The sequence below is a fragment of the Rattus norvegicus genome, chromosome 7, assembly GCF_036323735.1.
Source record: "Rattus norvegicus strain BN/NHsdMcwi chromosome 7, GRCr8, whole genome shotgun sequence".
Taxonomy (NCBI): Eukaryota; Metazoa; Chordata; class Mammalia; order Rodentia; family Muridae; genus Rattus; species Rattus norvegicus.
In genome coordinates this window covers 25,802,534-25,830,074 of record NC_086025.1, presented here as the reverse complement: position 1 = coordinate 25,830,074, position 27,541 = coordinate 25,802,534, and the positions used below count along the sequence as shown (strand labels likewise).

General features: G+C 42.3%; 1 protein-coding gene across 2 annotated transcripts in view; it reads left to right on the top strand.

The window, feature by feature from the left end:
- Positions 1–634: 634 nt before the first annotated feature.
- Positions 635–27,541, top strand: part of Nr1h4 (nuclear receptor subfamily 1, group H, member 4) — a 95,970-nt gene continuing 69,063 nt past the window's right edge. The window contains exon 1 of one of the 2 annotated variants that reach the window (XM_008765262.3): positions 635–788. The gene's annotated coding sequence lies outside the window, so the exon portion shown is untranslated. 2 annotated transcript variants of the gene reach the window in all.

Genomic DNA, 27,541 nt, shown 5'->3' with positions numbered 1-27,541 from the left:
AACCCAATCTCAGGGAAGCCACATGCTCAATGCTCGTGCTCAACACGATGAGAAGACTGAAAAATGAGGCAAGAAGGAAGCAAAAGACTACCATTGTTTTTCAGACAGGAAGCTGTGGTAGGCCCGACTTAGCAGAGGATCAGGGCGACTCAGAATAAGGAAGCATTCCAAGATGGAATCCTTAGGCATCTTTACAGCCTTGATGGAAGAATTCTGGGAGAGTGAAGGCTCAAGGTGGTTCATCCTTCTAGTTTTCATTTCTGGAAAGAAACGGAACTCTGAAAAGAAACTGCCGAGTGAGGCAGAAATCTGGGCTCCCAAGATCCTACAAAACAGCCAGCAGACCTGATATGCAAGGTGAGCCGTGGGACACAGGCGCCTGTCACTTTCCCTGTCTCTGGATTATGCTGGCAATTCCAAGGCTCTCTGAGATTCCTTTCTGTGTTTACATCATTTATCAGGGAAGGACTGTTAATGACTAATCTGTGTCCATGAGGCAGAGAGCCAAGAGAGAGATGTTGTAGTTTATGCCGGAAGGCCGCCTGTGGTCACCCAGGCTTCTACTCCAGTCCCTCCTCCTCCTCCTCCTCCTCCTCCTCCTCCTCCTCCTCCTCCTCCTCCTCCTCCTCCTCCTCCTCCTCCTCCTCCTCAGCCCTCTGTCTCCTCATCTCACCCCAGAGCAGAACTGAGTTCTGAGCGTCTACAGCGAAAGTGCTGGGCTTTGGAAAGGAGACCTGGGCTCCGAATCCTCTCAGGGCCTTGGACGTCTCTGACCCAAAACAATCCAAGTAAGTACTCAGTCATCTGGCAGTGGGAATGTGTCTCTCAAGGTAGCAGAGAAAGAACATTGCTCGCGCGCTGCTCTTAGACACCTGCGATTTTAGTCAATGAACGAACTTCAGACTTAGCAGATTGATGTAAAAAAAAAGTGCTGAGGCACCAGTAGAGAAGGCGACTCTAAAGATGAGAGGCCAAGCTGCTTTCTTATTGAACAATACTTGATAAGCATCCCTGCCAAATTCTGGTCCCCCAGAGGGCAGCGCTGCAAATAGTGGGTTAAAAAAAGGGAGGGCTCAACACTGATTCTACAGAAAATCTGATGTATGCTGTGAGCTGCCTTTTGGCATGTTGCCAAATTTCCGGGTCCCTTTGTCAGGTGACCATGGATTGAAGAAACGACTACGGAGCCCATGCTTGAGAGGCATTAAGATTTTCCTTAGCTGAGTAGCTTCAAAGTGCCTTCTCTTTAAGCTTCAGCCATACTCTTGCCCATTGCCTCCTGCCTTCTAATCAGAGAAATATTAAAAAGAGAAAAATCCTGAGGAAGAACTTCATTATTAAAGCACCCCTGTGGGAAAGCCATAGGTAAGGCCTGCTTGTCTGCTCACTGCTACAGTGACACAGGCAGGTGAGGAACTTGGGTAATTCCTCCTAATGGGGCTTTTATTTAGAAAGGAGGGCCTCGGGGATAACTGATGACTTGCTTCAGATTCTTAGTGTGAGCAAGTCCCACCTGTGCTCTGGAGATCCAATGTTGTCATTGATGTCCTCTTAGAGACACTGTAGCCATGCTGAAGACAGACTGGGCTGGGAATCATTAACCTCAAGTTGATAAGAAAATGAGGAAGGGAAGATGAATCGGTTTATGGTGTAGATTATGATGATGACTGAATACCTTTTTTATGTCAACCACACCTTCATAAAGTGGCATGTGCACGTGTGTGTGTGTGTGTGTGTGTGTGTGTGTGTGTGTGTGTGTGTGTGTGCTCTTTTCCCTTAAAAGATAGTCGGGAAGCTGTCTTGTGCTCATGGCTTTGGTTTTCTAAAACGATAGATAATGTTCACCTCTGAGTCCCTTCCTCGCCCCCCCCCAAATGGTGGACCTGTGCCATTTGCACCCTGGACACTTCTGTTTTGCTGACCATGTTGCAACAGTACTGATGTAACTCCCAATTCATGGATGAAGTTCTAGACAGGACGGAGCTTTGTCTCCAGACACCCTTTTGCAATATCTCAAGCAGTGTTTCACACACACAGTTCTCTTGCAGAGGGAGAAAGAACATGGTACCATCCTTGGCTTGACTCCAAGATTAGGGCAAACTGTACAGGATATGTAGCAGTTATAAGGCCCAAGGACCCTGTAAGGAAAAGAGAAGGGGTGTGTGTGTGTGTGTGTGTGTGTGTGTGTGTGTATGTGTGTGTGTGTGTGAGAGAGAGAGAGAGTGAGAGACAGAGAGAGACAGAGAGAGACAGAGATAGAGAGACAGAGACAGAGAGAGATAGGGAGACAGAGACAGAGAAAGAGAGATAGAGAGACAGAGACAGAGAGACAGAGACAGAGAGAGATAGAGAGACAGAGACAGAGAAAGACAGAGATAGAGAGACAGAGACAGAGAAAGACAGAGACAGAGAAAGAGAGGCAGAGAGAGACAGAGGCAGAGAGACAGAGAAACAGAGAGAAAGAGGCGAAACTAACTTTAGTTCCATGTCTACTAAATGTCCCAGGTTTTACATAAGCCACCTATTCCCTTCTCACAAGAGCATTCTGTGGTGTGGAAGTCTTGTGAGTACCCATTTTACAGACAAGAAAAACAAGGCTCAAAGAGGATGAGTTCCCTCCCCATGGACAGAGAGCTAAGAAGGAGCAGGACTTGGTTGGAGTGTGGCTCTGTTCTTGCTCCCTGATCTTGTTGAGGTCTGGGAAAAACCTGGAATTGACAGCTGGCAGCCATTTCGGTTTGACAGGGTTGGTTGATGAAAAACCACAAATATTTTGAAGATTCCTAAAACCTCACGCACAGGGAATTTTTCTAATGACTGCCCTATCAGCGGGGGAAGTGGAGAGCACAGCTCTGGGCTCTGTAACCCGCCAGGCTGCCGGAGCTGATTGGACACTTCAGTTATCAGCATCTTAATTAAAGCCTGGAATGATCACAGTGTGTCCTGTGATTTAGGGACATTCTGGAAGGGATCCGAACTCTGTGGTCCACAGAGGCCGTGGTTGATGGATGATGCTGCAACGCTTGTCTAGATGTGACAGAGTTTCAGAGGCTCTGGGGGCGGAAAGAAAGAGAATAGGTTCTTTGCTTGAAGGGTCAAGCTTTCCCCACTTTGCTTCTAGTCTCGTATTCCCGAAGTCCATGCGACGTGGAATGTGAGGAAAAAGAAATCCAATCACCAGTCTATTTTTATGGACGTGGTAGGGGCAGGATTTGAACCTAGGGCCGTGTGCACACTAAGTACAAGATCTATCACTAAGCTATGCCGCCAGCTGCCTCCTGGTTATTTCTTACTCCGCGCATTTGTGCCAGCAGAGATGGAACTAAAAGGCAACACAGTGAAGGTTCGTTATACAAAACCACAAAGTACATTCTCATTTCCTCCTCCTCTTCCTCCTCCTCCTCCTCTTCCTCCTCCTTCTCCTCTTCTTCCTCCTCTTCCTCCTCTCCTTCCTCCTCTTCCTCCTCCTCCTCCTCTTCCTCCTCCTTCTCCTCTTCTTCCTCCTCTCCTTCCTCCTCTCCTTCCTCCTCTTCCTCCTCTCCTTCCTCCTCCTCTTCCTCCTCCTTCTCCTCCTCTTCCTCCTCTCCTTCCTCCTCTTCCTCCTCTCCTTCCTCCTCTTCCTCCTCCTCTTCCTCCTCTTCCTCCTCTCCTTCCTCCTCTTCTTCCTCCTCCTCCTCTTCTTCCTCCTCCTCCTCTTCCTCCTTCTCCTCCTCTTCCTCCTCCTTCTCCTCCTCTTCCTCCTCTTCCTCCTCTCCTTCCTCCTCTTCTTCCTCCTCCTCCTCTTCCTCCTCCTCCTCCTCCTCTTCCTCCTCTTCCTCCTCTCCTTCCTCCTCTTCTTCCTCCTCCTCCTCTTCTTCCTCCTCCTCCTCCTCTTCCTCCTCCTTCCTCCTCCCCTTCCTCCTCTTCCTCCTCCCCTTCCTCCTCTTCCTCCTCTCCTTCCTCCTCCCCTTCCTCCTCTTCCTCCTCCCCTTCCTCCTCTTCCTCCTCTCCTTCCTCCTCTTCCTCCTCTTCCTCCTCCCCTTCCTCCTCTTCCTCCTCTCCTTCCTCCTCCTCTTCCTCCTCTTCCTCCTCCCCTTCCTCCTCTTCTTCCTCCTCCTCCCCTTCCTCCTCCCCCTTCCTCCTCTTCCTCCTCTCCTTCCTCCTCTTCCTCCTCCTCTTCCTCCTCTCCTTCCTCCTCTTCTTCCTCCTCCTCCTCTTCCTCCTCTTCCTCCTCCCCTTCCTCCTCTTCCTCCTCTCCTTCCTCCTCCTCTTCCTCCTCTTCCTCCTCTCCTTCCTCCTCTTCTTCCTCCTCCTCCTCTTCCTCCTCCTTCTCCTCCTCTTCCTCCTCCTTCTCCTCTTCCTCCTCTTCCTCCTCCTCCTCCTTCTCCTCCTCTTCCTCCTCTTCCTCCTCTTCCTCCTCTCCTTCCTCCTCCTCCTTCTCCTCCTCTTCCCTCCCCTCCTCTTCCTTCTCCTCCTTCTGCTGCTTCTTCTGTTTCTCCTCCTCCCTTCTCCTTCCCCCTCTCTCTCCCCAAGCCAACCCCCCTTGGCTTTCCACTTTGAGTTATTTCTTCCCTTATTTACCCCTTTCTAGCTTTGTCCACAAAAGTGTGTGAGTGTGTGTATGTGTGTGTGTGAGTGAGTGTGTGCATGTGTGTGTGTTTAAAAGAACTCTCCACTTTGTACACTTGTATCAAGACAACAGTAATATATTACAGCTTGCAGGATAAAAGATAACAAGCTTATTAGACCCAAGAGCTATTAACGGGGTCCTGATGAACCCAAGTAATAGGTGTGCTTAGGAAATATTTTATTAATTTTCATTTTTCAGGATGAAGTCCTAATACAATATTGAAATCCCCCTCCCCATTTTAAGTGGGCTAAGATGAACTTCTCTTGGCCTCAGTGAGCCTTGGGGTAACTTGGATCTCCTACACTGAAATTGCTTAAGTTATTATTGTTTGTTATGTACATTTTATAGAGTGAGGCATGTGAGTCGTGGAACCTGTGTGTGGCGGTAAGAGGGCAACTCTGTGGACTGGGCTCTCTCACGCCAGTTTATACAGTTTCCAGGCGTGTGGGCCTTAACACTCTGAGCCATCTCCCACACACACCCAGTCGCTTTCCTTTTAATTAATGAAATCAATCAGTTCAAAGGAAGAAGAAACAGCATAGTTCTGCATTCTGGAGTCTTGTAGATGTATTTGACACCGTCATCTGGAAGGTACGTCATTAATTCACTTGGCCATAGAGAAAAGAGCCCTGTTGAGGAATGTCACCAACCAGAGGATGCCCACTATTTAGGGCTGAGCTCGTCTCGGATGGACTAGAAACCAGCAACTGCCGGTTGCCTGAGCGCTGGGAGTTCTCAGCATAGATGCCAGTCCACACCATTGCAAACCTGGAGAAGCCAAAGCTGACTGTAGTCCAGGGTTAGACACAGTGACATCATCCCAAAGTGCTTATTTGGAAACCTCTTATTCCACAGGGCTCTCAGCTCTGCGTCTGAGGCCATGATTGGATGCTAGGATCCAAGTATCCTTTGAGGTTTTATTTAGATGCATTTTACAAATATTTAGATGTATTTAGGCAACAAAGGCAATGCAAATGATGCTACAGGGTGGATACAGTTGTTCATTGCACATTTGTCCAAACCTGTAGGACATATGACACTAAGAGTTAACCTTAAGGCAGACTCTGATGTCTACGTAGGGTCATCAGTTCATGAAGTACGCTGCACTCTGGCAGAGGATACAGATGGCAGAGGGTTACCTGTGCCTGGGTGGAGGAAGGCAGAAGCTGGGAACTTCCTGCTCAATTTTTTTGACCCTAAAACTTCTTCCGTCACAAGTTATTTTTAAATGTATGTTTTATGTTTTCCCAAAGATACTTTTAGTTTTCACTCTAGCACCGAAAAGCTGCACAATTCTTAAGAAGGAATTTTACTTTTATCATGTTTAAATTTTTAATTTATTTTGTGTGTGGTACTCTAGGTTGAACACAGGGTCTTTTCTTTCCTTTTATCGAAAATGGATTCTTTTCTCATAATACATATCCTGATTATAGTTTCCCCTCCCTCTACTCCTCTCAGCTCCTCCCCACCCCCCCTCCTGTCTGTATCCACTCCCTTTCTGTCTCTCATTAGAAAAGAACAGGTTTCTAAGTGTTAACAACCAAACATGACAAAATAAAATATAAGATGAAGCCAAAACTATCATATTGAATTTGGAAATGGTGACCCAATAGATGAGAAAAGTCCCAAAAGCAGGCACAGGAGTCAGAGATCCACTTGTTCTCACTGTCAGGATTTCCACAAAATGCTAAATTAAATGCTATAATATATACGGGGAGGACCTGGTTCAGACCCATGCAGGCCCTGGATTTGTTCATATGCACCTTGCTTCGTTGATTCAGGGGGCATTGTTCTCCTGGCGTTGCCCATCTCCTCTGGATTTTACAGTCTTTCTGTGACCTCTTCCGTGAGGTTTCCTGAGATCTGAAGGGAGGGATCTGATGAAGAAATCCCATTTAGACTCTATCTCCACATGATGACTGGCTGTGGGTCTCTCCATCTGTTCCCATCTGTTGCCAGAGGAAGTATCTTGATGATGACTGGATAAAACACTGATCAATGCATATAGCAGAATGTCACTAGGAGTCATTTTATTGATACCTTTTTTAGATCAGTAGTGTTTGGTTTTACCCTAGGTTTCTGGGCTATCTAGTCTGGTTCTTGGTTATGCAGGCAGCATCTGATGTGGGTTCCTTCTCCTGTAGTGGGCCTTAGATCAATCAGACATTGGCTGACTGCTCCTACTAGTTTGAACACAGGGTCTTAATACTTACTATGCATATACTACCATTAAGCGGCACACTTACCCTCTAAAAAATGTCTCCCCAAGCATATGCATATACCTGCTTACAGTATTCAATCTTAGGGTTGGTGAAACGGAAAACATGGTGCTGTGTTCCATTCTCAGGGAACTGACGGGTCTCAGTGAATTCAGATTTTAGCAACCATTTCAACAGTGTAATGAAGACTAAGATCTCTCACGATTATGCCTCACTCCGTCCTCTGCACTTCCCTCATTTGATGCTAAGACATTTAAACTACCTCAAACTTCTTATAACTATTTCTTAATGCAACACGTACAAGGTAGGGCATGGGTGTTGATCCATATCACCCTCCATAGACGTCTAGGTAACTCTCGCTTTTCAGCATTCATTAGAAATCTTAGTTTCTGCACTGCGGCGAGAATCCTGGATTAAGGTTTCCTGAGGGACAACGCCTATAAACTAGAATAGCATCTTGTTCTAATGTGCACAATATCACTAGGAGACATTTTATCAATACCCTTTTTAGACCATTAGTATTTGGTTTTACCACAGGCTTCTGGGCTATCCAGTCTGGTTCTTGATTATCCAAACAGTGTCGGGTATGGGTTCTTTCCCTCTAGTGAGCGTAGATCAAACCAGCCATTGGCTGATTGTATGTTCTAATGTATATTGCTAAGGCACTGCCCCAAGAGACTAGACAACGTACTCCCACCAGTGGCGTGTGAGAATATCTAATTTACATGTGCTTTCCTTGCCTTTGAATAGTTACCAAACTTACAATTTTTTTATACAACTCGATCAATAAAACATTACCTAGTTATACTAGGTTTTAATTTTTCTAGTTGCTAATTAGGTTTTGTTTCTTTGTGTGTTTTTGTTCTTTTTGGCCACTTGTGTTTCAACTTTGGTCACCTCCTCTTTGTTGATTCGTGCCTTGGATTGTTTATCTTTCCTGATTTTATTTATACAAATTAATTATATAATGTTTGTTCTAATGGTTTGTCAGTAATTTGCATTGAAGACGTCATCTTCAAGTTTCAGAATTTGGCTTGGTTTACAGTGTTTTTAATTTCTGTGTTCTGTGTTAATGCTGCCAAAATTATTATTTTCATACTTATGTCTTAGTAAATTAGTCCTTAAACCATGATATTATAAAGATAGCAATGTAAAAAAAAAGATAGCAATGTAACTTCCCATTAGTCTGTCAAATAGTTTTGGTAAATTTTGAAGTAGAATCCATCTGAAGCTACCATGAGGAATCCATTTCCAAGGGTAATGCCAGATAAAAATCTTTGTTTTCATCTCTAAAGCAGTAATGGACTTTCTTGATACAGTTTCTCAACTGTCCATTCTTCCACTGATCTGAGCTGTGTCAAGTTGCTCAGAAGTCCCTTCTAGCCACTTCCAATGCACTGTTCTATCAGTCAGTCTAATGGCTACACTTCTCTCATTCCCCCCCCTCTCTCCCTCTCCCCCTCCCTTCTCGTTCTCTTGCCTTTCTTTCATTTTCTTACATGCACCACATGTATGCTGGTACCCAAGGGGGAGGTCAGAAGATGGCATTAGATCCCTTAGAACTGGAGGTATAGATGGTTGTGAACTACCATACGGTTGTTGGGCATCAAGTGCTCTTAACTGCTGAGACATCTCTCCAGCCCTATTTTGATATTAGACTCCAGTCTCTAAAAGACTTCCCTCATTCTCTGAGTCTCTCTCACTCCTGTTGATAAACCACCAGAGACTTACCCTTGGGATAAATTCAAAACTCCCTCAGCAATGGGAATGCTGCCTGCTTGAGTCTTTTCCCGGATGATTCATGACCACATTCCTTTTTTTTTTTTTTTTTTGATATTTTTACATTTACATTTCAAGTGTTATCCCCTTTCCCAGTTTCCCGGCCATAAACCACCTATCTCACCCTAACTCCCCCTTTGTCTATGAGGGTGTTCCCCCTCCCCAACACTCCGCCCCTTCCAGCCTCCCCACCCTGACATTACCCTACACTGGGGGATCCAGGCTAGGCAAGACCAAGGGCTTCTCCTCCCATTGGTGCTGAACAAGGCCATCCTCTGCTACATATGCAGCTGGAGCCATGTGTACTCTTTGGGTAGTGGCTTAGTCCCTGGGAGCTCTGGTTGGTTGATATTGTTGTTCTAATGGGGTTGCAAGTCCCTTCAGCTCTTTCTTTAACTCCTCCAACGGGGAACCCATTCTCAGTTCAATGGTTGGCTGTGAGCATTTGTCTATGTATCTGTCATGGTCTGGCTGAGCCTCTCAGGAGACAGCTATATCAGGCTCCTGTCTGCATCCACTTCTTGGCATCAGCAGTAGTGACTGGGGTTGGGGACTGTATGTATATGGGCTGGATCCCAAAGTGAGGCAGGCTCTGAATGGCCATTCCTTCCGTCTCTGTTCCAAATATTGTCTCTGTATTTCCTCCTGTGAATATTTTTGTTCCCCTTTCTAATAAGGATGGAAGGATCTGCAATTTGGTCGTCCATCTTCCTGAGCTTCATGTAGTTTGTGGATTGTATCTTGGTAATCCAAGCTTTTGGAGTAATATCCACTTATCAGTGAATGCATACCATGTGTGTTTTTCTGTGATTGGGTTACCTCACTCAGGATGATATTTTCGAGTTCCATTCATTTGCCTATGAATTTCATAAAGTCATTGTTTTTGATAGCTGAGTAATATTCCATTGTGTAGATGTACCACATGATCTCTATCTATTCCTCTGTTGTTGAAAAATGTGAGTTTTTCTCAGCTTCTGGCTATTATAAATAAGGCAGCTATAAATAAGTGGAGCATGTGTCCTTATATGTCGGAGCATCTTTTGGGTATATGCTCAGGGGTGGTTGGTATAGCTGGGTCCTCAGATAGAGTACAATGTCCAATTTTCTAAGGAACCTACAGACTAATTTCCAGAATTGTTGTACCAGTTTGGAATCCCACCAACAATGGACGAGTGTTCCTCTTTCTCCACATCCTCTCCAGCATCTGCTGTCACATGAGTTTTTGATCTTAGCCATTCTGACTAAGGTGTGAGGTGGAATCTCAGGGTTGTTTTGACTTGCATTTCCCTGATGACTAAGGATGTTGAACATTTCTTTAGGTAATTCCCAGTCATTCCATATTCTGCTGCTGAGAATTCTTTGTTTAGTTCTGTACCCCATTTTTAATAGGGTTATTTCGCTCTCTGGAGTCTAACTTCTTGAGCTCTTTGTATATTTTGAATATAAGCCCTCTATCAGATGTAGAATTGGTAAAGAGATTTTCCCAATCTGTTGGTTACTGTTTTGTCCTAATGACAGTGTCCATTGCCTTACAGAAGCTTTGCAATTTTATGAGGTCCCATTTGTCAATTTTTGATCTTAGAGCATAAGCCATTGGTGTTCTGGTCAGGAAAATTTCCCCACTGCCCCTGTGTTCAAGGCTCTTCCCCACTTTTTCTTTTATTAGTTTGAGTGTATCTAGTTTTATGTGGAGGTCCTTAATCTGCTTGAACTTGAACTTTGTACAGAGCAATAAGAATGGATCAATTTGCATTCTTTTACATGCTGACCTCCAGTTGAACCAGCACTATTTGTTGAAAATGCTTCTTTTTTTCCACTGGATGGTTTTTGCTCCTTTGTCAAACATCAAGTGACCATATGTGTGTGGGTTCATTTCTGGGTCTTCAATTCTATTCCATTGATCTACCTGCCTGTCTCTGTACCAATACCATGCAGTTTTTATCAAACTGTAATGCTTGAGGTTGGGGATGGTGATTCCCCCAGAAGTTCTTTCATTCTTGAGGACAGTTTTGTTATCCTGGTGTTTTTGTTATTCCAAATGAATTTGCAAATCACTCTTTCTAACTCTATGAAGAATTGAGTTGGAATTTTGATAGGGATTGCATCGAATCTGTAGATTGCTTTTGGCAAACTGGCCATTTTTACAATATTAATCCTGCCAATCCGTGAGCATGGGAGATCATTCCATCTTCTGAGATCTTCTTCAATTTCTTTTTTCAGAGACTTGAAGTTCTTGTCATACAGATCTTTCACTTGCTTGGTTAGAGTCACACTGAGGTATTTTATGTTATTCGTGACTATTGTGAAGGATGTAATATCCCTAATTTCTTTCTCAGTATGTTTATCCTTTGAGTAGAGGAAGGCTACTGATGTGTTTGAGTTAATTTTATAGCCAGTCACTTTACTGAAGTTGTTCATCAGGTTTGGGAGTTCTCTGGTGGAACTTTTTGGGTCACTTAAGTATATTATCATGTCATCTGCAAATAGTGATATTTTGACTTCTTCCTTTCCAATTTATATCCCTTTGACATCCTTTTGTTGTCTGATGCCTCTGGTTAGGACTTCAAGTACTTAATTGAATAAGAAGGGAGAGAGTGGGCAGCCTTGTCTCCTCCCTGATTTTAGTAGGATTGCTTCAAGTTTCTCTCCATTTAGTTTGATGTACTGGTTTGTTGTATATTGCTTTTACTGTGTTTATGTATGGGCCTTGAATTCCTGATCTTTCCAAGTCCTTTAACATGAAGGGGTGTTGAATTTTGTCAAATGCTTTCTCAACATCTAAGGAAATGGTCATATGGGTTTTTTCCTTTGAGTTTGTTTATATAGTGGATTATGTTGATGGATTTCTGTATTTTGATCCATCCCTGCATCCCTGGGATGAAACCTACTTGATCATGATGGATGATTGTTTTGATGTGTTCTTGGATTTGGTTTGTGAGAATTTTATTCAGTATTTTTGCATCCATATTCATAAGGAAAATTGGTCTGAATTCTCTTTCTTTGTTGGGTCTTTGTGTGGTTTAGGTATAAGAGTAATTGTGGCTTCATAGAAGGAATTCAGTAGTGCTCCTTCTGTTTCCATTTTGTGTAATAGTTTGGACAGTATTAGTATGAGGTCTTCTATGAAGGTCTGATAGAATTCTCCACTAAACCCATCTGGTCCTGGGTTTTATTTTCTTTTTTCTTTTTCTTTCTTTTTTTGGTTGGGAGACTTTTAATGACTGCTTCTATTTCTTTAGGAGTTAATGGGACTGTTTAGATGGTTTACCTGATCCTGATTTAACTTTGGTACCTGGTATCTGTCTAGAAAATTATCCATTTCCAGTTTCGTTGAATTTAGACTTTTGTAGTAGGAGCTGATGATTATTTGAATTTCCTCAGTTTCTGTTGTTATGTCTCCCTTTTCATTTCTGATTTTGTTAATTTGAATACATACTCTGTGCCCTCTGGTTAATTTGGCTAAGGGTTTTTCTATCTTGTTGATTTTCTCAAAGAAGCAGCTCCTGATTTTGTAGATTCTGTGTATAGTTTTTTTTTTTTCCTACTTGGTTGATTTAAGCTCTGAGTTTGATTATTTCTTGTCATCTACTCCTCTTGAGTTTATTTACTTCTTTTTGTTCTAGAGCTTTTAGATGTCCTGTCAAGATGCTAATGTATGTTCTCTCCAGGTTCTCTTTGGAGGCACTCAGCGCTATGAGTTTTCCTCTCGGCACAGCTTTCATTGTGTCCCATAAGTTTGGGTATGTTGTGCCTTCATTTTCATTAAATTCTAAAAAGTCTTTAATTTCTTTCTTTATTTCGTTCTTGACCAGGTTATCATTGAGTAGGGTGTTGTTCAAGTTACATGTGTATGTGGGCTCTCTGTCGTTTTTGTTGTTATTGAAGACCAGCCTTATTCCGTGGTGATCTGATGGGCTGCATGGGAGCATTTCCATCTTCTTGTATCTGTTGAGGCCTGATTTGTGACTGATTATATGGACAATTTTGGAGAAGGTACCCTGAGGCGCTAAGAAGGTATATTCTTTTTTTTAGGATGAAGCATTCTATAGACATCTGTTAAATCTATGTGGGTCACAACTTCTGTTAGTCTCTATATGTCTCTGTTTAGTTTCTACTTCCATGACTGATGACAGTGGGGAGTTGAGAGTATTATTGTGTGAGGTGCAGTGTGTGCTTTCAGCTTCAGTAAGGTTTCTTTTATGAATGTAGGTGCCCTCGCATTTGGAGCATAGCTATTCAGGATTGAGAGCTCAATCTTTTTTTTTTTTTTTTTATAAATATGAAGTGTCCTTCCTTACCTTTTTTTTTTAATAACTTTTGGTTGAAAGTCAACTTTTTTTCAATATAAGAATGGTTACTCCAGCTTGTTTCTTTGGACCATTTGCTTGGAAAAATTTTTCCCAGCCTTTTACACAGAGGTAGTGTCTGTCTTTGTCACTGAGGTGTGTTTCCTGTAGGCAGCAAAATGCTGGGTCCTCTTTCTGTATCCAGTCTGCTAGTCTGTGTCTTTTTGTTGGGGGATTGGGTCCATTGATGTTAAGAGATGTTAAGGAATAGTGTTGTTGTTTCCTGCTGCTTTTTTTGTTGTTAGGGGTGGAATTAGGTTTGTGTGGCTCCCTTCTTTCGGGTTTGCTTTCCCTTGGGTGTAGTCTCCCTACTTGTGTTGGAGTTTTCCATCTATTATCCTTTGTAGGATTTGTAAAAAGATATTTTGTAAATTTAATTTTGTCGTGGAATATCTTGGTCTCTCCATCTATGGTAATTGAGAGTTTTGCTGGATACAGTAGCCTAGACTCACATTTGTATTCTCTCAGGGTCTGTATGACATCTGCCCAGGATCTTCTGGCTTTCATAGTCTCTAGTGAGTAGTCTGGTGTAATTCTGATAGGTCTGCCTTTATGTGTTACTTGACATTTTTCCCTTACTGCTTTTAATATTCTTTCTTTGTTTTGTGCAGTTGGTGTTTTGACTATTATGTGACGGGAGGAGTTTCTTTTCTGGTTCAATCTCCTTCTTTAGGTTATGGAAATTTTTCTCCTATAATTTTGTTTAAGATATTTACTGGCCTTTTAAGTTGGGAATCTTCTCTCTCTTCTATACCTATTATCTTTAGGTTTGATCTTCTCATTGTGTCCTAGATTTTCTGGATATTTTGGGTCAGAATCTTTTTACATTTTACATTTTCTTTGATGGTTGTGTCAATGTTTTCTATGGTATCTCCTGCCCCTGAGATTCTCTCTTCTATCTCTTGTATTCTGTTGGTGATGCTTCTGTCTATGACTACTGATCTGTTTCCTAGGTTTTCTATCTCCAGGGTTGTCTCCCTTTGTGATTTCTTTATTGTTTCTATTTCCATTTTTAGATCCTGGATTGTTTTGTTCAATTCCTTCACCTGTTTGACCATGTTTTCCTATAATTCTTTAAGGGATTTTTGCATTTCCTCTTTAAGGGCTTCTACTTGTTTCCCTGTGTTGTCCTATATTTCTTTAAGGGAGTTATTTATGTCCTTCTTAAAGTCCTCTATCATCATTATAAGTTGTAATTTTAAATCCAAATCTTACTTTTCCAGTGTGTTTGGATATCCAGTGTTTGCTTTGGTGGGAGAACTGGGCTCTGATAATGCCAAGTAGTTTTTGTTTCTGTTGCTTACATTCCTATGCTTGCCTCTTGCTATCATGTTGTCTGTGGTGTTAGCTGGTCATGCTGTCTGTGACAGTGGCTTGGCCCTCCTGTAAGTCTGTGTGTCATCACTCCTGGAGAGCGGCTTTCTCCCAGTGGAATCTGGATACAGAGAGCTGTGTCACAGTGTCAGCTCTGGGTGGGCAGGCAAAAACTGGAAGGGTCCTGTCCGAGACTGTTCCTGGGTTCGTATGTCCTGAGGGCGCAGGTGGGTCCTTCAGAGCAGAAGTGGTGGTCTTACCTCTGCTTTCAGGTGTGTCAACACTCCTGGAGACTGGCTTTCAGCTCTGGGTGCAGGCAGATACTGGAAGGATCCTCTTCCAGACTGCTCCTAGGTTCCCATGTCCAGAAGGCTCTAGGCAGGTTCCTCTTGGTCCAGGAATGTGAGCAGAAGCAGTGTTTTCCCCTGAGCTCTCAAGATTGTCCACACTTCTGAGAGTCCAGTTCTCTGCCCTACCGGATTTGGGTACAGAGAGCTGTGGGACTGGGTCAGCTCTGGGTGCAGCCATGGCCACATTCCTGGACTTGCATTTCTTCTTCAACACTCCAGGCACACGTTTTAGCACTTGCTGTATACTTCCCAGGTCTTAGTTCTTCTTTGTGTAGCATGCTTCTTGCCCCTCACAAATAACTGTCTTTGGTTTAAAGACCCACTTTAAAAAATATTTTCATTTCATGTTCATTGGTCTTTTGCCTGCATGGATGTCTGTGTGAGGGTGTCAGAAGCCCTGGAACTGGAGTTACAGATAAGTGTGAGCTGCCACAGGGGTGCTGGGGATTGAAACTGGGTTCTGTGGAAGAGCAGTCAGTGCTCTTAACTGCTGAGCCATCTCCCGCCCTAAAGACCCACTTATAAAAGAACTCTTTTTTTTTGCTCTGGAAAATATTTTTTTATTTTTTATTTTTATTTTTTTCTTTATTAACTTGAGTATTTCTTATTTACATTTCGATTGTTATTCCCTTTTCTGGGTTTCCGGGCCAACATCCCCCCTAACCTCTTCCCCTCCTCTTCTATATGGGTGTTCCCCTCCCCATCCTTCCCCCATTACCGCCCTCCCCCCAACAATCATGTTCACTGGGGGTTCAGTCTTGGCAGGACCAAGGGCTTCCCCTTCCACTGGTGCTCTTACTAGGCTATTCATTGTACCTATGAGGTCAGAGCCCAGGGTCAGTCCATGTATAGTCTTTAGGTAGTGGCTTAGTCCCTGGAAGCTCTGGTTGCTTGGCATTGTTGTACATATGGGGTCTCGAGCCCCTTCAAGCTCTTCCAGTTCTTTCTCTGATTCCTTCAACGGGGGACCTATTCTCAGTTCAGTGGTTTCCTGCTGGCATTCGCCTCTGTATTTGCTGTATTCTGGCTGTGTCTCTCAGGATAGATATACATCCGGCTCCTGTCGGTCTGCACTTCTTTGCTTCATCCATCTTGTCTAATTGGGTGGCTGTATATGTATGGGCCACATGTGGGGCAGGCTCTGAATGGGTGTTCCTTCTGCCTCTGTTCTAAACTTTGCCTCCCTATTCCCTGCCAAGGGTATTCTTGTTCCCCTTTTAAAGAAGGAGTGAAGCATTCACATTTTGGTCATCCGTCTTGAATTTCATGTGTTCTAGGCATCTAGGGTAATTCAAGCATTTGGGCTAATAACCACTTATCAATGAATGCATACCATGTATGTCTTTCTGTGATTGGGTTACCTTACTCAGGATGATATTTTCTTGTTCCATCCATTTGCCTATGAATTTCATAAAGTCATTGTTTTTGATAGCTGAGTAGTATTCCATTGTGTAGATGTACCACATTTTCTGTATCCATTCCTCTGTTGAAGGGCATCTGGGTTCTTTCCAGCTTCTGGCTATTATAAATAAGGCTGCGATGAACATAGTGGCGCGTGCATCACAAGCTTTTCTATATTTTTATTTAACAAAAAAAAACCTCATTGACTGTCTCAAGAAACGCAAATAGATGAGTTGGTTTTATCCTACTTTATATGTGCCTAATGCTGAATCAACCTTGCGATCCACAGTTTCCATTAGGATAGTTTTCAAGGCCATCACTACATTAGAAAGCATGTCCTAGTTTCTCAAGACTATCAGGTCCCCTGGTGGAAAGATTATAAAAGAACTCTTTTCTGGTCACCTACTCATATCCACCTATAACCCTCTATATTTATCTCCTTTATTTTAATATGATCACCATTGTTTAGTGTACGTGTTGTTGAAATGTGAGCAAGCTCATACTATATTACCAATACCTAAATCAGAGCTTAGAACATAATACAGAAATAAATGAGTTGGGTGAACGAATGTCCAACTTATACTCTTATTAGGTACTGGGCTTTCTTATGTTATAATAATAATGATGATGATAGATTTGGGGCTTTTATATGTCTGATTGGCTAACAAAAAGTCAATAGACGGATACTGACTGAGTGAGTGAATGAGTTAAGAAGTTGATATTGAGAATTTTTTTAGAAGAATTTAGTACCTTTAAGGACATGCTTACATGCTCCAACATATAACAAGGACTCATGCTCCACTGTGTTCATAGCAGCCTTATTTATAATAGCCAGAAGCTGGGAAAGAACCCAGATGCCCTTCAACAGAAGAGTGGATACAGAACATGTGGTACATTTACACAATGGAGTACTACTCAGCTATCAAAAACAATGACTTCATGAAATTCATAGTCAAATGGATGAAACTAGAAAATGTCATCCTGAGTGGGATAACCCAATCACAAAAAAACACATATGGCATGCACTCACTGATAAGTGGTTATTAGCCCTAAGATACAATCCACAGACCACATGAAACTCAAGAAGGACAACCAAAGTGAGGATGTTTCAGTCCTTTTTATATGGGGGAACAAAAACATTCATAAGAGGAGATATGGAGACAAAATTTGGAGCTGAGACTGAAGGAAAGGCCATCCAAGACTACCCCACCTAGGAATCCAGCCCATATACATACAGCCACCAAACCCAGACAATATTGCTGATTCCAAGAAGTGCATGCAGACAGGAGCCTGATATAGCTGTCTCCTGAGAGGTTCTGTCAGAGCATGACAAATACAGAGGTGAATGCTAGCAGCCAACCATTGAACTGAGAACAGGGTCCCTAACGGAGGAGTTAGAGAAAGGACTGAAGGAACTGAAGGGGTTTGCAACCCTATGAGAACAACAATACCAACCAACCAGAGCACCCAGGGACTAAACCACCATCCAAAAAGTACACATGGACAGACCCATGGCTCCAGCTGCATATGTAGCAGAGGATGGCCTTGTTAGGTACCAATAGAAGGAGAAAATCTTGGTCCTGATAATTCTGGAGCCCCCAATGTAGGAAAATGTCAGGGCAGCGAGGCAGGAAAGAGTGTTTGGATGGGTGGAGGAACACCCTTATAGAAGAAGTGGGAGGGAGGATGGGATGGAGTTTTATGGATGGGAAACCCAGAAAGGAGATAACATTTGAAATGTAAATAAATAGAAAAGTCCCATAAAAATAAATTTTAAAAAAGAACATGCTCATTTTAGATAAGAAAATAGCCAATGTGTCATATTGTTGAAAGGGGTTGTATATACTTTTATACCAGGTTGCCCTCGTATCGCCTAATTTAATGGCTTGATTCTGTCCCTTTCAATGTGTTTTTGCCTGAGTTGAATTGTGCGACTACTTTTAACTGTGCAAAGCTCAGTTTACTAAGTCTGTTTCCACACATGTGGACTTTATGTTGGCTGATACTCTTGTATCTGAGTCTCTTTCTTCTTCATATGCCAATATTAGCATTCCAAGGGAAAAATAGAGGTTCAATGTCCTCTTCAGGTACAACCTCAGTAGTAGTACAGTTCTACTCATAAAATTAATCACAATGACAGCCCATTCGAGGGATGCAGTAGACTCATTATGGGGGGGGGATTTTAAAAAATTAGCTTCTGGCTCAAGATGGCATTGTATACACTAATGCAATTTGTTTGAATGCTGTGTGGGGGGGGCGTTCATGTGTATGAGTGAGTTAGAGAGAGAGACAGAGACAGAAAGACAAAAAGACAGAGACAGAGAAGGATTCAGTAAGTTAGAGTTTTAGAGCTCATTCATGCTTAAAAGACATGTCAGTGTACTCTGGAGTTTATTTACCTATACAATAAATATGGAGACAGATAGAAATGCTATCCTTTTTCGAGGGTTCATTTCTCTTTCTCCCGAACAGCACACCTTTGCACTGAATCTTGACTCCCTCTGACCATGGAGTCACACTCTGAGTTAAGCTTTGAAAAACGATTCACCACAGTCTATGTTCCACGGCATCTGTGTTCACAGGACAGTGTTACCAGCGCCTTTGTGTGACTGTGTACGATGAGTCCACACATGGGGTCAGCATTTACATGCATCTCCCAAGACCCGGTTACTCTACCTCAGCCAGTGCTGCTTTACTGGACAGCACCTATCCAAGGCCTCCAATTACAAATGGCTTATGTCAAAGTGGAATCTCTTTTCCCACCATGAACTTTCTGTGACACATAATATCTAAATAAATAAACATTGATAACCAAAAAGTGGGGGTCCACACTACCAGTAACTCTATGTCATATCACAATAGAAGCAAACGGCACTTACCCCTTTTGAATTTATGCCCCACGTTTTTCTCCTCCAGAAGTAAAGCTTTAATTTATGTATAATATATTCAATATATTATTATAAAATGTTGATATGTATATTTTAGATATTTCAGTCTTGACATTTGCCGTTTTATATATATATTTGTTATATATATATAATTAATAAATAATATGTGTTTATTATATTATTCTATTTATTTACATACCAAGTGTTGCTACCTTGGTTCCCCCTCACAGAGTTCTTCTCCCCATTTCCTTTCCTCTTCACCTCTGAGAGGTGCCCACCCCACTGTGTCCCCTCTTCCTGGTTCATCAGGTCTCTACAGGATTGGGTACATCTTTTTCCACTGATGCCAGACAAGGCAATCCTCTGCTACATTATTCTCAACGTCTTAAATTAAATCTTTGGTTGTGGTGTCATAGGAATAGACATCAAATAAAATCCACGTTCTGTCCCTGCTTCCACCGAGACCCAAGTCTTACCCTTTGTATTGTTAGGTTTCTTCCTCTCTTTCATTCCCCTTTGACTATGCTGCTTCCTGTTCCTCTCTCCCTGAGACTGCAAATGCCAATCATCCTCTTTGATGAAGAATTTTCTATTTTTCCATCCCCTTATTCGTAGGCTTATATCTGCTTCCAACATTCCCACGAGAACACTTATCTTTTTAAAATAAATACTTATTCTTTTATTTTACGTGTGTGAGTGTTTTCCTGTGTGCTGACCTGAGTGAGAAATGTCACCATAACTTCAGCTAGTTGAGCACACGGGGGTGAAGTTTCGGGAGGTTGAGGAGGTATGGCCTTGCAGGAAGAAGCATATCACACAGACAGGCTTGGAGATTCCAAAGCCACATGCCAGTCCCAGTTCGTTCTGTCTGCGTTGGTTGAGATGTGAGCTCCCAGCTTCCTGTTCCTGTCACCAGGCCTACACTTGATACCATGCCTCTGATCCACCATCATGGAGTCTCGATGTGTCTGGAAACATGAACTCACACAAACTCTTTCTTCTGTAAGCTGCTTTTGGTCATGGTATTTGGTCACAGCAAGAGAAAAGTAACTAGCATAGCCTGTGTTAATGTATGTGCTTCATGTGTGTCCAGGTACCTGTCAGGGGAGGGGGGTAATCAGGTCACTTGGAAGTGAGGTTACCGATGGTTGTGAACCACTGCGTATATACAGGGAACTAATCCCAGATCATCTGCAAGGTCAGCAAGCATTCTTAAACTCTGAGCTATCTCTCTAACACCTAGAGTACTATTTTCTAAGGACGTATTTTATTTTTAATTTGTGTGTGTGTGTGTGTGTGTGTGTGTGTGTGTGTGTGTGGTGTCCATGTGCATGCATGTGCACTTCTGAGTTCAAGTACCCACAGAGGCCTGAAGAGGGTATCAAATCCCTTGGAGCTAAAGTAATGGGTAGTTTCCAGCTGCCTGAAGTGAATACTGAGAACTGAACTCAGGTCCTCTGTAGAAGCAGCAAGCACTCTTCACCACTGAGCCATCTCTCTAGCTCCCAGAGTATTTTCTCAAATGCAGATTTCATGGTGTCACCCAGAATCTCCAGCAGATCTTTACTGATCGCAGTTGTCTGTAAAAACATTTTATGGGAGGAACTTACTTTCTCTGAAAGCTTTTAGGAGGGTAAGAGCGAAGCTCTGTATGAGCTCCCACATCTTCACAGGTGTGTAAGCTTTTGAGAGTATAGCATTAGGATTCATTTAGTCATTTTCACAACAGACACCTGTGCATATATAATTGTATATATTGTGCACATAAATTTGCTCAATCTTTTAAATATGAAATATTTTTAACACACAAAGAGCAGAGTAATGTAATTACTGCGCTTGCATTTGTTACCTAGAGTCAGGACAGCATTGAGGGTGTTAAAGAAATGTTCTGTGCACCCAACTCACTAATGTTCTGAGTAATAGAGCCATTGTTTTTATTCATATATGTGTGGATATTCACATATATTATTATGTCATATATAATATGTTTACATTATTATATAAATAACATATAATGATATATAATATATTGTATATATTATAAATTATACATAGTTTATAATTGTATAACTTGATATGAAATTATGTCGTATTTATGAATATTCAGATATATAATTCATATATATGTATATATGTATATATAATGAGAGCAGAGATTACAAACTTTCCTGTGAACGGCAGGGAGTGAGGGATTATTTCAGGCTTTGCAGACCACGTGGACAGTTTTGCAACTTTTCTACTCTGTTGTAGTTTTACAATGCTAAAGACCAAAGGGCAAATCAAGCCCTTAGCTTTCAAGTCATAGCTCGCTGAGCCCAGCAGTGGAGTGTCAGTGATAATATAACATGCTTTGCAAATCTTTAAACACGTGTGAATGACATCGAGTCATGGGTTATTATTCTAAAGCCTGATTCTTCTGTTCAGTGTGATGCTTTTTACTTATCCACATGAGTACACAAAGTCCTGGTTCATTTTGGAATGTTTTGTTCCGTTTATAGTCATTTTAATTCCAAAAGGTGTCCATATAATGTTTAGTTACTGTATCCATTCTTTTGATGATTGAGTGACAAGTTCTGTTTGTGACTTTTGGAGGATGGCAAACTATTTTTTGCTCATGTTGCCCTTTTTGCTTAAGTGTTGAAGTATGGGCAAGGTTGACCCTTTAATCTTTGTGGTACCCTGCCGCTAAACTTTTAAAACTTTATGCTGCAGAGGTTAGAAGTGGAAGTGTTGAATGACTAGGCTCCAGGTGGCCCATGAGGCTGTAGGAACTCAGAACAGGTACACTATCCCCGATCTTATGTTTTTGCTACAAGAAAGCAGCTGTGGTTTCTGTACCGCGCATGTGGTAGTTTGAAGGAGTGATGTCACCCGGGGTCTCATGTGTTTGAATACTTTGTCCCCAGTGTTGTTGTTTGAGGCGACAATAGAACTTTTAGGAGGCACAGGCTTGCTGGAGGAAGTCCATCAGGGTGTGAACTTTGAGGGTGTATATCCTTATCACACTTCCCGCTTGCTCTGTCTGACATGTGTGTGTGTGTGTGTGTGTGTGTGTGTGTGTGTGTGTGTAAACATAACCAGGCAGTTTCTGCTTGCCCTGGCACACCACGTAAAACAGTTAGCCGTGCTTCAAGCATGTCTGCTTCTTTGGGGCTGTGAGATGTCACCTGCCTGTGGGCAGGGCCTGATGTGTCTGCATTCTTCCTTGTATGAGAGACCACTTTCTCTGTTGTGTGCTTTGATACGGAGAAAGGGTCACCTATCTGCAGAAACAGACTGCAAAGCAAGCTGTAGTTTTGATGGAGTGAATACCAGCAATAACTTAAATTAAACTCAATAGAGAAACAGTTTAAGTGTTTTAAATCTTAAAGCCTCTAGAAATTAAAATAAAGTCATATATATTGCAGAAAATATTTTAGTGGCTCTTTCTACGTAAGGCAGTTTCTTTTTCCATTTCTCAACTATGTTCTGATGGCACCAGGGTGTCCTTGCCAGGCCATTACCACCATTCTAGAGCCACCATACTCATGAATCAAAGAATTCATTTAGACGCAGGTATTTCGTTATAGCTACACAGAGTATACTAAAATGTCATGTTCTTGTGTTACCATTTCCAAAATTAAGGAGATTCCTTTTTAAAAACTCCTTGAGGGATTAGTGAACTCAGTAAAAGAGGTTAGAGTGGGCCCTGCTAACTATTTGTGATTAGACTGCTCTGTTGTTAACTCATCAGGGGCACCAACATTGTGGACCTACCTCCTCCCCCACAGAGAACAATAATCACCCAAATGAGGCAGACTTGGGGGAATTGAGGTTTTCTTTGGGCGAGCCAATGATAAACTATATCCAAAGGCTTGTGATAATAGGAGAATGTGATCTTTATGCTACTTACCCAAGGGAATACAACAGATATAATGGAACTTGGTGGAACTATGCAAAAGAAATAAACAGAAGTAGCTGAAGTGAGCCAACATTTCTTTGGGGACTATTACGTGCCTGTCATTTGAATTTAAGATAACCATGTTTATATAAACTAACAGCAGAGTGTCTAGGAATCCAAATGAAGAAAAATATACCTATTAAACACTAGAGATCATCCCATGAACAAGAGACAATCCCTGACACTACTAATACTCAGGTATGCTTGCAGACAGGGACCTAACATAATGCTACTCTGAGAGGCACAACTTAGCAACCAAAGGAAAGAGATGCAGAGACTCACACCCAAGCAGTAGATAGAACTTGGGTAGTCTTATAGAAGAGTTAGAAGTTTTTTTTTCTTTTTTTTTCTTCATCTTTCTTAAATTGGGTATTTCTTATTTACATTTCAATTGTTATTACATTTCCCAGTTTCCAGGCCAACATCCCCCTAACCCCTGCCTCACCCCTTCTATATGGGTGTTCCCCTCCCCATCCTTCCCCCCATTACCGCCCTCCCCCCAACAATCACGTTCACTGGGAGTTCAGTCTTGGCAGGACCAAGGGCTTCCCCTTCCACTGGTGCTCTTACCAGGCTATTCATTGCTACCTATGCAGTTGGAGCCCAGGGTCAGTCCATGTATAGTCTTTGGGTAGGGGCTTAGTCCCTGGAAGCTCTGGTTGGTTGGCATTGTTGTTCATATGGGGTCTCGAGCCCCTTCAAGCTCTTCCAGTCCTTTCTCTGATTCCTTCAATGGGGGTCCCATTCTCAGTGGTTTGCTACTGGCATTCACCTATGTATTTGCCATATTCTGGCTGTGTCTCTCACGAGAGATCTACATCCAGTTCCTGTCAGCCTGCACACCAAAGTTAAATCAGGATCAGATAAACAATCTAAACCATACCATAACTCCTTAAGAAATAGAAGCAGTTATTAAAAGTCTCCCAACCAAAAAAAGCCCAGGACCAGATGGGCTTAATGGAGAATTCTATCAGACCTTCATAGAAGACCTCATACCAATACAGTCCAAAATATTCCACAAAAATAGAAACAGAAGGAACACTACTCAATTCCTTCTATGAAGTCACAATTATGCTTATACCTAAATCACACAAAGACCCAACAAAGAAAAAGAACTTCAGACCAATTTCCCTTGTGAATATTGAAGCAAAAATACTGAATAAAATTCTTGCAAACTGAATCCAAGAATACATCAAAATGATCATCCATCATGATCAAGTAGGCTTTATCCCAGGGATACAGGGATGGTTCAAAATATGGAAATCCATCAACACACTCCACTATATAAATAAACTCAAGGAAATAAACCACATGATCATCTCATTAGGTGCTGAAAAAGCCTTTGACAAATGCAACACCCCTTAATGTTAAAAAGATGTTAGAAAGATGAGAAATTCAAGGCCCATACCTAAACAGAATAAAAGCAATATACAGCAAACCACTTTAAACTAAATGGAGAGAAACCTGAAGCAATCCGACTAAAATCAGGGACTAGACAAGGCTGCCCACTCTCTTTCTACTTTTTCAATATAGTACTTGAAGTACTAGCCAAAGCAATCAGACAATGAAAGGAGGTCAAAGGGATACAAATTGGAAAGGAAGAAGTCAAAATATCACTATTTGCAGATGATATGATAGTATACTTAAGGAACCCCAAAAGTTCCACCAGAGAACTAGTAAGTCTGTTAAACAACTTCAGCAAAGTGGCTGGGTATAAAATTAACTCAAACACATCAGTAGCCTTTCTCTACTCAAAGACTAAAAGGAAATTAGAGAAATGACATCCTTCACAATAGTCACGAATAACATAAAATACATCCGTGGCCATTTTGCCAGAAGCAATCTACAGGTTCAGTGCAATCCTCATCAAAATTCCAAATCAATTCTTCATAGAGTTAAAAAGAACAATTTGCAAATTCATTTGGAATAACAGAAGAAGAAGAAGAAGAAGAAGAAGAAGAAGAAGAAGAAGAAGAAGAAGAAGAAGAAGAAGAAGAAGAGGAAGAGGAAGAGGAAGAGGAAGAGGAAGAGGAAGAGGAGGAGGAGGAGGAGGAGAAAGAGGAGGAGGAAGAGGAGGAGAAAGAGGAGGAAGAGGAGGGAGAGGAGGAAGAGGAGGAGGAAGAGGAGGAAGAGGAGGAAGAGGAGGAGGAGGAAGAGGAGGAAGAGGAGGAAGAGGAGGAAGAGGAGGAGGAAGAGGAGGAAGAGGAGGAAGAGGAGGAAGAGGAGGAAGAGGAGGAAGAGGAGGAGGAGGAAGAGGAGGAAGAGGAGGAAGAGGAGGAGGAGGAAGAGGAGGAAGAGGAGGAAGGAGAGGGAGGAGGAGGAAGAGGAAGAGGAAGAGGAGGATAGCCAAAACTATTCTCAACAATAAAAGAACTTTTGGGGGAAATCACCATCCCTGACCTCAAGCAGTATTACAGAGCAATAGTGATAAAAACTGCATCGTATTGGTACAGAGATAGGCAGGTAGAACAATGAAATAGAATTGAAGACCCAGAAATGAACCCACACACCTATAGTCACTTGATCCTTGACAAAGGAGCAAAAACCATTCAGTGGAAAAAAGATAACATTTTCAATAAATGGTGCTGGTTCAAATGGAGGTCAGCTTGTAGAAGAATGCAGATCGATCCATGCTTATCACCCTGTACAAAGCTCAAGTCCAAATGGATCAAGGACTTCTACATCAAACCAGATACACTCAAACTAATAGAATAAAAAGTGGGGAAGAGCCTTGAACACAGAGGCACTGGGGAAATTTTCCTTACCAGAACACCAATGGCTTATGCTCTAAGATCAAGAATTGACAAATGGGACCTCATAAAATTGCAACGCTTCTGTAAGACAAAGGACACTGTCATTAGGACAAAATGGCAACCAACAGATTGGGAAAAGATCTTTACCAATCCTACATCTAATAGAGGGCTAACATCCAATCTATACAAAGAATTCAAGAAGTTAGACTCCAGAGAGTCAAAAAACCCTATTAAAAATGGGGTACAGAGCTAAGCAAAGAATTCTCAGCTAAAGAACAGTGAATGGCTGAGAAACACCTAAAGAAATGTTCAACATCCTTATTCATCAGGGAAATGCAAATCAAAAACAACCCTGAGATTCTACCTCACACCAGTCAGAATGGCTAAGTTCAAAAACTCAGGTGACAACAGATGCTGGCGAGGATGTGGAGAAAGAGGAACACTCCTCCATTGTTGGTGGGATTGCAAAATGGTACAACCATTCTGGAAATCAGTCTGTAGTTTCCTCAGAAAATTGGACATTGCACTACCTGAGGACCCAGCTATACCTCTCCTGGGCATATACCCAAAAGATGCCCCAACATATAACAAAGACACATGCTCCACTATGTTCATAGCAGCCTTATTTATAATAGCCAGAAGTTGGAAAGAACCCAAATGTGCCTTAACAGAGGAATGGATACAGAACATGTGGTACATCTACACAGTGGAGTACTACTCAGCTATCAAAAACAATGACTTCATGAAATTCATAGACAAATGGATGGATCTGGAAAATATCATCCTGCATGAGGTAACCCAGTCACAAATAAAACACACATGGTATGCACTCACTGATAAGTGGATATTAGCCCAAAAGCTCAGATTACCCAAGATACAATGCACAGACCACATGAAGCTCAAGAAGCGAGAAGACCAAAGTGCTTCAGTTCTTCTTAGAAGGGAGAACAAAAATATTCATAGGAGGACATATGGAGACAAAGTGTGGAGCAGAGACTGAAGGATTGGCCATCTAGAGACTGCCCCACCTGGGGATCCAGCCCATATACATACAGCCCCCAAACCCAGATACTATTGCATGCTAACAGGAGTCTGATATAGCTGCCTCCTGGGAGTCTCTGTCAGAGCATGGCAACCCCGTGAGAACAACAATACCAACCAACCAGAGTTCCCAGGGACTAAATTACCATCCAAATAGTCCACATGGACAGACCCATGGCTCCAGTTGCATATGTAGCAGAGGATGGCCTTGTTGGGCACCAATGGGAGGAAAAGCCCTTGGTCCTGCCAAGGCTGGACCTCCCCTGCACCCAGTGTAGGTGAATGTCATGGCAAGAAGGTGGGGTGGTTGGGGAGGGGGAACACTCTTATAGAAGAAGGGGGAGGGACGATGGGTAGGGGGATTATGGATGGGAAACCAGGAAAGGGGATAATATTTGAAATTTAAACAAAAAAATTCAATAAAAAAAGAAAGAAAAATGAAGAACAATCAACAGCTCTTAGCGTTGTAGAATATTCACTTCTAGAGACAAGAGAATCGCCAATACTCATTGCTTGAATTGGGGGCACACACATGCTCTTATGTGCGTGAGTGCACACACACACACACACACACACACACACACACACACACACATTTGGGATACATGTCTCCCATGTGTGTTTTTTTCCCGTATGTATGTATGTATGAGGCCTCCTTATTGGCTTCAGCATTTCCTAGCTTATTCCTCTGCACCTCCAGCTCCCTATCAAAGCCTGTCCTCCCAATCACAGTCCCCAAGAATTTCAGAAGGGCCTATGTCTCTCCATATGCATAATAGAGTCTGCTCTGGCTTCTACTTCTACTACTGTCCCCGCCCCCAGACAGAATATCACTCAGAGTCCTGACTGCTCCTCTGGACATTCTGCATGGGCTACAGCGTTGCTCCTATTTCACAACTGT